Consider the following 12,043-nt stretch of genomic DNA (forward strand, 5'->3'; position numbering starts at 1 on the left):
AAAGGCCAAAACAATATGAACAGGGAAGTATAATAAATCATCTTAACGAGTCTTAATCCTAGCAGCTTATTTGGGTCATACTGAGGCTTCCCCATTTGACCCAACTTGAAACTGAAGCACAGTTGCAGCACTATTTGTCACCCGTACTCTGACTTGTATGTGAAACAGATGCAACTGCATTTATCATCGGTTGCTTCTTTGGTCTATAAGTAGCCTGCACCCTGAAACTAATTATGACGTGTTGCTGAGGACCTATTAATCATCACACATGGAGTGCAATATCTGTAAGCAGCTGGGGCAGACTTAGGGGCATCACGAGTGGGCCTATTTCCCATCTGCCTTTTTCCCAGACTGATCCTGTCCAGACGTATGAGCCAGTTTTGCTTCTGAAAGTGTGAGGAATGAGTACACTGTACATAGCAAATACATATTATTCAGCCTGTTCTTAATGTACTGTACTATTTTAGAACACCCACAACCGCCCCCCCCCCCCACAAAAAAAATTCACACACAAAAAAAATCATGTTCGTATCCACTAAAAAGACCAGAAATCAATACATCTCTACAAAGAGCATTGTCAGTTTGATTTTGTTTGGTTAAAAACATTTACTGTATAGTAATGTTGCATTTTAGTAATCAAACTGCAAAGTATAGCGTGCTTTCTGCTCTCCTGAACAAGGGAACTCAACCGTTAGAGCACAGAAAGTAAGTTACTGCATTTTCTGTAGCTCTTATTTATTTGTCATTACTGTTGAAAAAAACCTGCATTCATCACTTAAATGAAAAAAGGAAAGGGAATGCATGTTTGCATTAAATGCTAGTTCTATTATCAGGCGAAAATACAAACCTTAGGCCTAAAATGTGCTCCCTGTAAGTATAACATCAAGATAATCGCTTTCGTCTGATGTGGCTTTTTACCTGAAAAACTGGAACAATCGCGGCTGAAGAACGCAGGACACAGACAGTGAAATCGAAATAAAGTCTTTAATTATTTGCAGAGAAGAAGTCAAAGAAGGTAAACAATACAGGGGCAGACAAAAAGGCAAGATGTCCAGGGTGTTGGTGCAACTCACTGGGCCGAGCATGCGACACATATGGTGTAAAGCTTTTGCGTTGGGCCAATAAAGTCTGAAGAAAAGTTCCAAAATAACAAACAAAAAAAGTCACAAGATGAGAAAATCCAAGAAAACACAAATAACAAATGAAACAATAAACAGGATAAACTAGAAAACAAGAGGATAAGCACAAGCACACAGCTAGAAAGCTTAACAAGGAGAGTAATGACGACGGGGCAAACAATCACAAACGGGTCAAAACAGGAAGTAAAATTATCAAAAGTATAAGCAGGTGAAGAGTTACAAAATAAAACAGGAAGTGACTTAACAGAAACCTAACATCAAAAAACAAAAAATTAACACAATGAGAGCGCCCAGCTGAACATTGAAGGCCAAAGTTAATTCATCTCTGCCATCGAGCATGAGTTACTGCAGAGGTTAATGTGAAATGAACAAAAGCATTGGCTCAACTTTCTTTCAGTGGACTGTGTACACTTGTGCATTTTTAGAATTACATATTCCTCTATAGTCCGTTTACTACTGTTCATGAAATGTTCAGTTTATCTTTAACCAACCTGTATCACGTCCGTCTTTCAGTAAAGCCCAGAAGCTGCTCCTCACAAACTGCCAGATTACATTACGGATCCCAAAGTGAGTGTTTTACCACTCTTGAAAAAGTGTCTGGCGTAGTGTTATTCCTATGTGGTGTGACAAGAGGGATTTCTAAAGCCAATATTGCCGTATAATGACAACACACTGAAAGACAGTAAAATGAGTCAGAGTCCTTTAAAATCACATTACTTCCTCTCTGTCAGTGCGCCCCAGGGCAGCTGTGGCTACAATGTAGCTTGCCATCGCCAGTGTGTGAATGTGTGTGTGAATGGGTGAATGACTGAATGTAGTGTGAAGCGCTTTGGGGTCCTTAGGGACTAGAAAAGCGCTATACAAATGCAGGCCATTTTTTACTAAAGTGCTGCAGTCTGAAGGACAGAAATGCCAAAACCCTCACCCAAGAGGAAAGAAATGGGCTTGCGGCAAGTGAACAAAAAAAGCTACACACGAATAATGAACCATTTGTCATTTATGTATGTAGATGAAGCATAAAAACACAAATAACAAGAAAGGTTCATCAGATAACGGGTCGAAAAAACGGTCCCTCTTTTGTTTTCCAGAGAGACTGCATACCTGCATGCAACCAAAGCCTGCTGAACATTACTGGGTCATTACTCAAGACTACAAATAGAAACCAGAAAGCTTCAAATATGAAACATTTTGTCAATTGCCAAAATATTCTACATGTTCATATGCATATATCTGTTGGGAGAGATAAATGCACCCTGAGCACATCAGGCACTAGTCTGAACCACTGGACTACGAGAGTAAAACAGAGGAAGTGGATGACTTCACTAGCTGTTGCTTAAATAGACTGTATAGTTGTGATGGCAGCAGACTTGGCATGACACAGATCTCAATAACTGAAGTAGCAACTGCTGGGCTTTGAGCTACAATTAAGGATGATACACACAAGTTTAATGCTTATAGCACCACACGCAAGTGAAGATCAAATAGTAGTACAGCAAGACATCCACAGCCAGAGATGGGCAGTAATCTGATTACTTTTTTCAAGTAACGAGTAAAGTAAGGGATTACTATTGCAAAAACGGTATTTAGATTACCGTTACTTTCCCGTAGGAACGCTGCGTTACTGCGTTACTAAAACCGTGATTTTTTTGCGAGAATGTCTCATGACAGTGACGTAAGCGAGTGCGACGTTCGTGACAACAGCTGTGTGCAGATCAACAGTGGATCACATATCGAGTGCAGAGAGAGTATGAGCGTGCAGCGTTTAAAGCGTGGAAGTACTGACCTTACTTTGAGTTTGATTCCATAAAAAGTGACAAAAACATTAGTGTCCGCTGTGCGTGGGAAGAAAACTTCTTTTTACAGCGAAAAAACCCCTAAACTTCCAACAAGCACCGAGTAGCTACGACGTAATGGGAAACTCACAGAGAAACTCGCGGATTCTTCCACTGACCGCGGCACACCTGCACCAGGGTAAACCTCCGCCTACCCCACTCCTGCTTTACAGGTGAAAATAGAGCAACAGGACCGCTGAGTCTTTGATGTTATTTATTTTCTGCTGTGTTTTACTTGCATCTATTTGAAAGAGTGAGTGTTAACACAAAAAATATTTTATTTTATGAGCTGGAATGTGCAGAAAATAGTTTTAAATGTTAAACTAATTTCTTCCAGTCAGAGAATGTTGCATATAATTAAATTTTTGCTTGATGCATAAAGTTAAAAGATTAAAACTAATAAAACAAGTTTTAAAAAGAGACTTTTCCATTTGATTACATTTTGTATGATGGATTATGCAGAAAAAGTAGAATTGGGCTGAAAGATCTATCGCTTTATCACCTCTTCAGGTTGTAAACCGTGTTTTTAAAAAGTAACTAAGTAATTAATTACTTTTGAAAATAAGTAATCAGTAAAGTAACGGGATTACTTTTTTGGGGAAGTAATCAGTAATTAGTTACTGATTACTTTTTTCAAGTAACTTGACCAACACTGTCCACAGCACGAGACAGTGAACCACACCAGCATCTGAAGTATAACGACCCCAACCAGCCTGGCTACTGTGTGAGACTGGCCTTTTTAAAATAATAAGAACCAAATGCATCAGGAAAGTGTCACACTGTCTTTCTTGACCATATTATCTGAAACATTCAGTTATATGAAGCAACAAACACATCAACTGTTCACGGATCAGTGGAAATATAACACTGATATCACCGCAGTATTGTGAGCACACAAAAACAACTCTGGTAGAGCTGTTTTAGGGGTCCCGTGTTTTTTTCCATTCTGATAAAGACCTATAGTAGAGAGGAAAGAAGAAGATCAAAGGTTTTAAAGGATGTACTTTCGAATGTGTGTAGGTGTGATGAAGACAATTTCAGCTTCTTTGTCACAGAAGCAATAAAAGCTACGAGCTGTCCCCCTCATGCTACTTCATTTGACACGAGAATTTAAATGTTTCCTTTCCGTTTGTCCTTGCTGTTAAAAACTTCCGTTTCCAGCCATCTGCTTGGCTATCAGTGAAAGTCACTCACTTGAGTGGTGTTTTAGGTCTAAAAATGGTAGATGCTCTGGATTAATTGTGTGAATTCCTCACCCAAGGACACAATGTCACAAAACCAGATGCTCTTTGCAGCTTTTGTCGCACTTCTATTGAATAAGACGACGCTGAGCTTATTGTTTTTAACTCAGAAGTCAGTAAGGTTGACAAAAGAGCACAGAAATGCTCAAATTGTGTAACAGATACACAACAGGTAAGCTGAAATAATCAACGCTAACAACAGGGCAATACTATGAGATCCTCCACAAATAATTTAGCTGCCAAGTACTTTATGTCCGACAAAGAGAGAAGCAACTATAATCCTCTTTATCTGCACCTACAGTCAGGTAGACTGCAGTGGACTGCCGTGTGCACCAGTAGTCCTTGTTTTTCTCGGTAGCCACATAAACCCGTTCACCACCTGCTGCAGGTTCTGTTGGGTGTAGCCCAAAGATACAGATACAGATAAGAATAAGGCAGTGTGCAGTCTGATTCTCTGAATACTAGGGCGACCTTGTTTGTCTGCCTGTGAAGAAACTGTAGACAGTAAGGGCCCAGTTAGCTGGTTAGCAGCCAATGAACATTGAAAAGCTTGTTCAAGTGTAAACCTAAGGCAGACGATGCTGCTCTTTCAAATGGATGTGATGAAATAAAAGAAAAATGCTAAAGTAGGTCAACAAATATATTTGGGTGGTCGTTAATATAACTGTAAAATCTTTGTTTGGGGAAACACTTCCCTATAACAGCATCATTTCATCTCATTAACATAATATTTCAACCAATTAGACTATTAGACAAGGCAACTATTAGTAAGAATACAGATTTTATTTTAATATTACAAAAGTCCGTCTCCACAGTGCTGGAACTATTGCGGTGGAAACAGGTTAGTCCATATGGTGAGTGGAGCTGAATCACACTGGGATCAAGGAGAGTCAGTGGTGAGAAGACAGATTGTGGTGCAATAAATGTCAGGGGGCACAGTTTTTTCCAGGTTTTTCACAGCAGAGGGACCAAGTGGTCTGGCACTGGTTAAAACCCAAAACTGCCAAAACAATGCTGCAACAGGAACTTAAAAACCCGATTTCTACAATAGCAGAAATATTCAGCAATTCAGTTCACTCATATCTAAAATAAATACCTAATATCTAGATACACAAAAAAAAATCTCACACCTCTTCATTCTAACACAGTAGCACTGAGGAGAAGGAATATGTGCCTGAGCTAAATTTAGCTTTAGCTGCTTTCCTGACTCACAACACGAGCCTGAGTGTTTCCACCCGGCTGTTGTACCTTTCTCCGACCCTCAAATCAGATTTCAGCGAAGGGTTAAGAGAAAGTGTTGAAAATCATCAGCGATGCTGGGCCACCAGCAGACTCTGCATTAGATAACGGCTGTTTAGCCTGCACTGCAGTCTGCCAGTGTAGGAGATGAGTCTGGTGGAGTTTGCTGGCTGTAGTCAGACTGAAGGGGGGTCTGTAGTCAAAAACGTTCGGAAAAAGCCTGGCAGGCATGCTACACTGGGACAGCTAGAGTCGCTGTTAGCTGCATAACTGCTGGTCTCCTCTATTGACATAGTGTTAGATAATGCCACCGTGTCCTTCTGTGACTGAAAGATTTATGCACAGCCCAACAATCATGGTGGTAATCGAAAGCTCTGAGAAAATAAGGCTTCATGGGCTGAAGAATTATACATCAGGATCAGACAAAGGCTTTGGCAGAAACATCTCTCCACATTTCCACTTGTATTCCTGGCTGGTCTCCCACAGCAATAGGATTTATGGATTCATTTGGAGGTGTGAGAACATGCATAAAAAATAGTTAAACACTTTCGATTATCATAAAATTAACAGGATATCTGCATACAAGCAACTTTTGCTCTCTCATAAAAGACGTTTCAGCAGTTGATGGACGCAGATCCTTTTCCCTACATGTTTAGGTTTGTAGAACAGCTAGTGTGACGAGGACTCTTACTGGCCTTTTACACGCTACTATTTTCATTGCACAACAGAAACGAGCCCGCAAGTTGAGACAAACCTTTTCTTTCACTTTACCAAGATTTCTCCTGTTGTATGTGTATCAGAAAGAAGGGGTGGTGGGTATATCATATATTCCACCTGTGATTATTGTATGATTGTTTCTTTTGTCATCAACATATATATTACAAAAAGATGCTGCATAGCCTGAATAATTCATGCAAGTCTTGTTATTTAGGCTACAATGAAATAGTGACTCCAGGAAAAAAAGAAACAAAACACTTTTTAGGAAACTGATGTTTTATTTCACTCAGTTTCTATCACGGGTGACTTTGGTTGGTGGTCAGTGCCAGTGGATGGTCAATCAACTTGCCTGATACACTTTTTTATTGACCCTAAGCCACCATAACATTGTTTATGTCCCACTCTGTTTCCCAGAGTATAATTGAACGGACTAACCAGGTCTATCTGGTGACTAATTTGAACATTTTCTTTTACATTTATTCACCTGCACACCACGACTGCGAGCAGAATTTCCTTGATGTAGTTTTGAAAACTCCGGCACATTAACCAGCTAGTCCCAGCAGGCCCCCCCTGGACGCTGTTGTGGGAGCCCTGGAAATCATTAAGCTACCTCTTACGAGATTCTCTTGTTGGAACCTTGGAACCTCCAGCTCCATGATGTTGGACCGCAGCCACCGAAGGTAGCTGTAAAAATCTGCTGCCAGTTTCTACAGCTACTCTAACCAGAAACTGCAGGAGGTGGAAAACTGGATTTCTACCTGCTAGATCAAACTCACCAAGGCGGCAGAGCAGAACAGACTACCACTGCCAACTCCGAACCCAACAACATGTTTATTGTTTAGTGAAAGCACACAAGCCAGATCTATGCTAAAAATATAATTTTAAGGGACATCTGTGGACAATTTCATGATCAATATAAACCAATAAGCAAAGGACTGGGTGTATTAACTCGTCAGCTCTTTTCCTCTCCGTTTGCCTCTTCCCTTCTCCTCTCTGTCCTCACATATACTGCATTTCAATACAGCTCCATTTCTAATAAAGCTGTTCTCATATGCACATTTTCCTGTTTCTTCTGGGAGGGAACAAGCATAGAATAATGACTTGGATGTGGCCAATTAACTACGTATTAGTTCACTGACACAAGACATCTTTTTCAAGCCGCTGCACTGCACTGCTGAAATCCTGTATTTACATTTAAAAATAACTTCTCAAACAAAATGTTAGAAGCAACAGACTTAACTCCTGATCAGCTGCTGTGCTGTCAAGTGAATAGAGCAGAGCGATATGACCAAAAATATTTATCACGATATACATTTGAAAATTTGCGATAACGATATAACTGACGATATAATTGACACTAGACAAAATACTTTACAACTCCACAACTTTATTAGTGCAAAAAACCCCATCAATGTATTTTCACTTAAACAAGCAGCTGTTTTTTATGTGCATTAAAGTTATATAAAAATTAACAGTGCAAATGCAAATTTCTTGCTGACAGTTTAACCAAAAGGCATTTCCAGTGGAAACTGGCCGACACATCCTCAGCATAACCATGTATGATATCCACAAAACTTAAAAAGAGCTTATACACACACAATACAGTAACATTATGTTGAAGCACAGTACGTATCACTCCGCGAGGCTCCGCCTACGATAGCCGTAATGCTCCGACAATCCATCAAGCGGTGCGGCTTCGTAGCTTCGCAAAGTCGAACTAAAACATTCGACAGATTTTCGAGCGCCGTGCACATAAAATCGTTTCGAGGTCAGTAAACACAACCAGAGTTCATACATAAGGCACACGGGATTATAAGGGGCTCTGTCGACTTTCAGAAAAATCAAAGGATTGATTTTAAGTGCGCCGTATTTTCCAAACAACACGGTAATAACGACGGCCCGCTAGCATGCGCTACCAAAAATAGTGCTTTGTTGTGTATCTGACGGACGAAAGCTAAACCAGTTCCACACCAGTGAAGCTGCAGCACTTTTACAAACCAGTTCTGGTTCATCCGTTTCATTTAACGATCCGCTTTCGCCCTTCTCGTTCTCCGTCGCCGCCATGCTTTTTCCGTCATGTGCATATGAAAACATGCGCGTTTTACCCATATTCTATCGCCATATTTCATTTTTTTATCGTTGCCCAACATTATACCTAGGGATGGGTATCGTTTAGGTTTTATCCGATACCAGTACCAAACCAGTTCTTTTGAAACGGTGCTGGTGCTCAAATGGTGCTCAAACCGGTGCTTAAAGAATGGAGAACACAAAATTGGTCCAAAAACCTCTCATGTTCAGCTGTTTTTTGTAAAAAGATAACAATGTTAGCTTTTTCTGCAGCTGTGGGGCATATATGGTATCTAGGGTTGCCAACTCCCTGAAAAATAAATAAGGGACACCTCGTGGCCAGGGCCGGGCGACCCAGTTGTCTTCACCCTTCCCAGTGTGGTGAATTTTCTAGCTCTTTTTTTGTGTGTGAAATTATTTTTTTAACTATTTGACTTGAATTTGATTTAAGTAGATGTGTATTCTATTCTTTGTGATATGAACACATGTGAAACAAATGATCATTTAGCCATTTATTTTTAGCTCAAAATGACAACATTAACACAGTAAAACAGGTCTCCTTCTTAAACAGAAGCCTGTCATGCTTAACTTTTGAGAATATAAGTAAATCTTTCTTTAAAAGAACTCTGTCCTGCTTAACTTAAAATAATAGAAAACAATAGAAAGAAAAACATTCTTGTAACAGTGCACATTTAGTGCATTTAGTACAATTGGCTTCAGTTGAGGTATTATTTCAGCTTTTCTAATGCTAATCAGCTGCTCCTGTTTGTAAACCCGCTTGTTCCCATGATTACGCATCATAACTCATCATCATTATTCACCTATGTATTACTTTTATGTATTAGTCATCTATTTGTTGTAATCATCTATCCTTGCAGTTGTTTATTACACAAAATAAATTATATTATCACACTTCTGGCCACATAGCGCTGATATTCACTGCACATGCCCATATTAACTTTTTCCAGCCAGGTGTTTTCCTTTTCCCATTCTTCCCTTTCTCTGAGGGGAACAAACATTGCTGCTCTAATGCTGGGCTCACACTGTGCGGTTTTAGGCCCATTTTGAGCCGATTTTTGAGTGATCGGACCGATTTTGGCCTTCATCGTGCGTCGTGTAGTATACGTGGGGTAACGAGAAGTGATTAACACCTCACGACCAGCTCCCGATCAATCAATCGCTCGTGAGGGTCTCACCACAGCCGCTCACACTGCTCGCGCGCAAACACGTAAACGTTGGTGTAAAAGATGGAGCAGCACAGCAGTGCAGCGTGTGATCTGGACACAAGCGATGGAGGCACAACTTGTAGAACTTTGGAAAGCTCATCCGAGCCTTTTCGATGTGGCATCACAAAATTATCACGACCACAACAACCGTGAAAATAGTTGGATTTACATGCTGCTCAATCACAGCTGCCTGATAAATGTTTTTCATTATCAGTTTAGCAAAGTTGATGGTGGTGGTGTGTGTGTCTGTGTGAGTGTAAGACGGAGAGAGAGAGCGCGACAGATTTTCTGTTATAACCTTCATTTTATGGAGGCACAGTGTGAGCACTCAGGTCGCATCAGAGCATCGGGCCGTATAGTGTGAGACCTGCATCGTGACCTACCAACTTCTAACCCCTGCGAGTCAATCGTGCAGTTTGAGCAGGAGCTGAATAACGTGACTGAAAAAAATCGCACAGTGTCTGCCCAGCTTTAGGTGTACTGTCGTCCGAGACTTGCACCGCAGTGTCGGCGTTTGTTTCCCTGTTGGCCATGCTTCTTGTTGTGGTCATCTGTTGTCTTCCGGTATTTTCTCCGCAAGCGACCTTTCCTCGACCAATGAGATGAGCGGTAATCTGAATTGTCATACTCGAATTGTCATAAGTGTGCTGTCAGCTCATTGGTCACAAAGCAGGAGAGGGGCTGGGAATTATGTTTTCAAACAAAGCGTTAATTCCATTAAAAGTTATAGACTACTTTTGATTCTCACGGTATTACGGGACAAAGTGCGTCCCTTATTAGCTCAATACGGGACGTGTGCTTTTGTTTCGAAATACGGGACGATTCCGTATTTTAAGGGACGGTTGGCAACCCTAATGGTATCACTCTTGGCTGGAAGCTTAAACAATGGAAAAAACACAAACTTTGTCCAAAAACCTCTCATGTTTAGCTGTTTTCCACTTTTTCTTTGGTCATTTTAGCCTTTTTGGCCAGGGTGAAGGGAGTATCTGCCATCAAACAAGAAGACAGCCGCATGTAGCTATGATGATGTTTGCTAGTTCACCTTACATGCATTAATGTAATAACGTGGTTAGCCTACTCAACGTAAATTACACACGAACAACATTAAGCTACTCACGCAGAGAAGAACGGCTGCTGCTGCATCATCATCCTCATCATTTCTGCTACACTGGCAGGGCTAGGGGCCAGGACTCTCCTCTTTGTGTTTTGGGGGGATGTTGCATAACAGGCAACCCACCCGCAGTAGATGTGCTCGGTGTGAGGTCTCGCAGCAAGCTATCAAATACGGCGCATTTCTGGGCTTTTAAAAAAAACGCTATGCGTCGCCAGGTGTTTCATCGGATTTGAGGTGTTACCTCCTTTGACAGCATCACAGTATCAGCTTAAAGCACTTGTTGCTGCTGAGTTTGCATCTTTTGCTGTGAAGTACAGCCAGACTTTTGACCGCTTCGCCTTGGACATTTTTAATCTGTAGCTCTGCTCTAAAAGAACGTACGTACCTGGACCCGCCTACTATCCTCGGAAACGTAAAATGATTGGCTAGAAGTGTGTCACAGCTCAGGAAAAAAAAGCACCGAAATAAAGCACCGAAATGTGCGCTGCTTTTCGGTCTGGTTACTACCGTTTACGTCAGAACCGGTACCCATCCCTAATTATACCGGTATTACCGTGAACGGTGTGATATGGCCCAGCCCTACAAGTGAATGCTGCTCTCATTGGTTCTCTGTACTCGCATATACGTCTTCCTGAAAGGGTGTAGGCAGCAGCAGCCCTGCTGGATTTCGGGCGATCGTGGCTCAAGAGTTGGCAGTTCGTCTTGTAATTGAAAGGTTGCCGGGTCGAGCCCCGGCTTGGACAGTCTCGGTCGTTGTGTCCTTGGGCAAGACACTTCACCTACCGCCTACTGGTGTTGGCCAGAGGGGCCGATGGCGCGATATGGCAGCCTCGCCTCTGTCAGTCTGGCCCAGGGCAGCTGTGGTTACAACTGTAGCTGCCTCCACCAGTGTGTGAATGAATAGTGGAATTGCAAAGTGCTTTGAGGGTCTCGAAAAGTGCTATATAAATGCAATCCATTATTATTATTTAAAGCTACAGATACTGCAACAGCCCACTGGAACAGCGAACCAAAAAAAAGCATATAGAGAGATGGAAGAAAGAATGATCTGTGCTTGAAAGACACATTTTGGAGATATGTGAGACTTGCGTTAATGTGTTAAAAGGGGTATGATATGGGACCTTCAAGGCCCATATTTACTGTCAGATTCTGAAGTGCAGGATGTGCTAACACTGACTACAGAAAATCAACTTCAAAGTGACAGTGCTGGAAGCAAACCAGATCTAACAACTGCCCTGGAGTGATAGGACTTCAGAGAAAAGTCAGAGAAGCAGTTCATTTCAGTGCATTTCAAAATTTAGGAGAATAACCTGCAGACTTACCTCCTTTGAGTCACTTGCTCAGAGATTACACGCACATTTATTGCGCTACATCATATATCGATTACCACACATAAAATGGGTGGAAATATTAACTGCGGAGTACAGCATAACACACCCTCCAGACTACAACTTGTTCACTTCCCTTA

At 41.4% G+C, this 12,043-nt stretch overlaps 1 protein-coding gene across 3 annotated transcripts in view; it reads right to left on the bottom strand.

Moving 5' to 3' along the window:
• The window catches only part of slc44a5b (solute carrier family 44 member 5b), a 49,053-nt gene that overhangs the window by 29,947 nt on the left and 7,063 nt on the right, over positions 1 to 12,043 (bottom strand). The window lies entirely within an intron of this gene.

Source organism: Copadichromis virginalis, linkage group LG23 (assembly GCF_057382275.1).
Source record: "Copadichromis virginalis isolate Kocher_CV1m ecotype Utaka linkage group LG23, C_Virginalis_male_GT1.1, whole genome shotgun sequence".
In the NCBI taxonomy this organism is placed as follows: Eukaryota; Metazoa; Chordata; class Actinopteri; order Cichliformes; family Cichlidae; genus Copadichromis; species Copadichromis virginalis.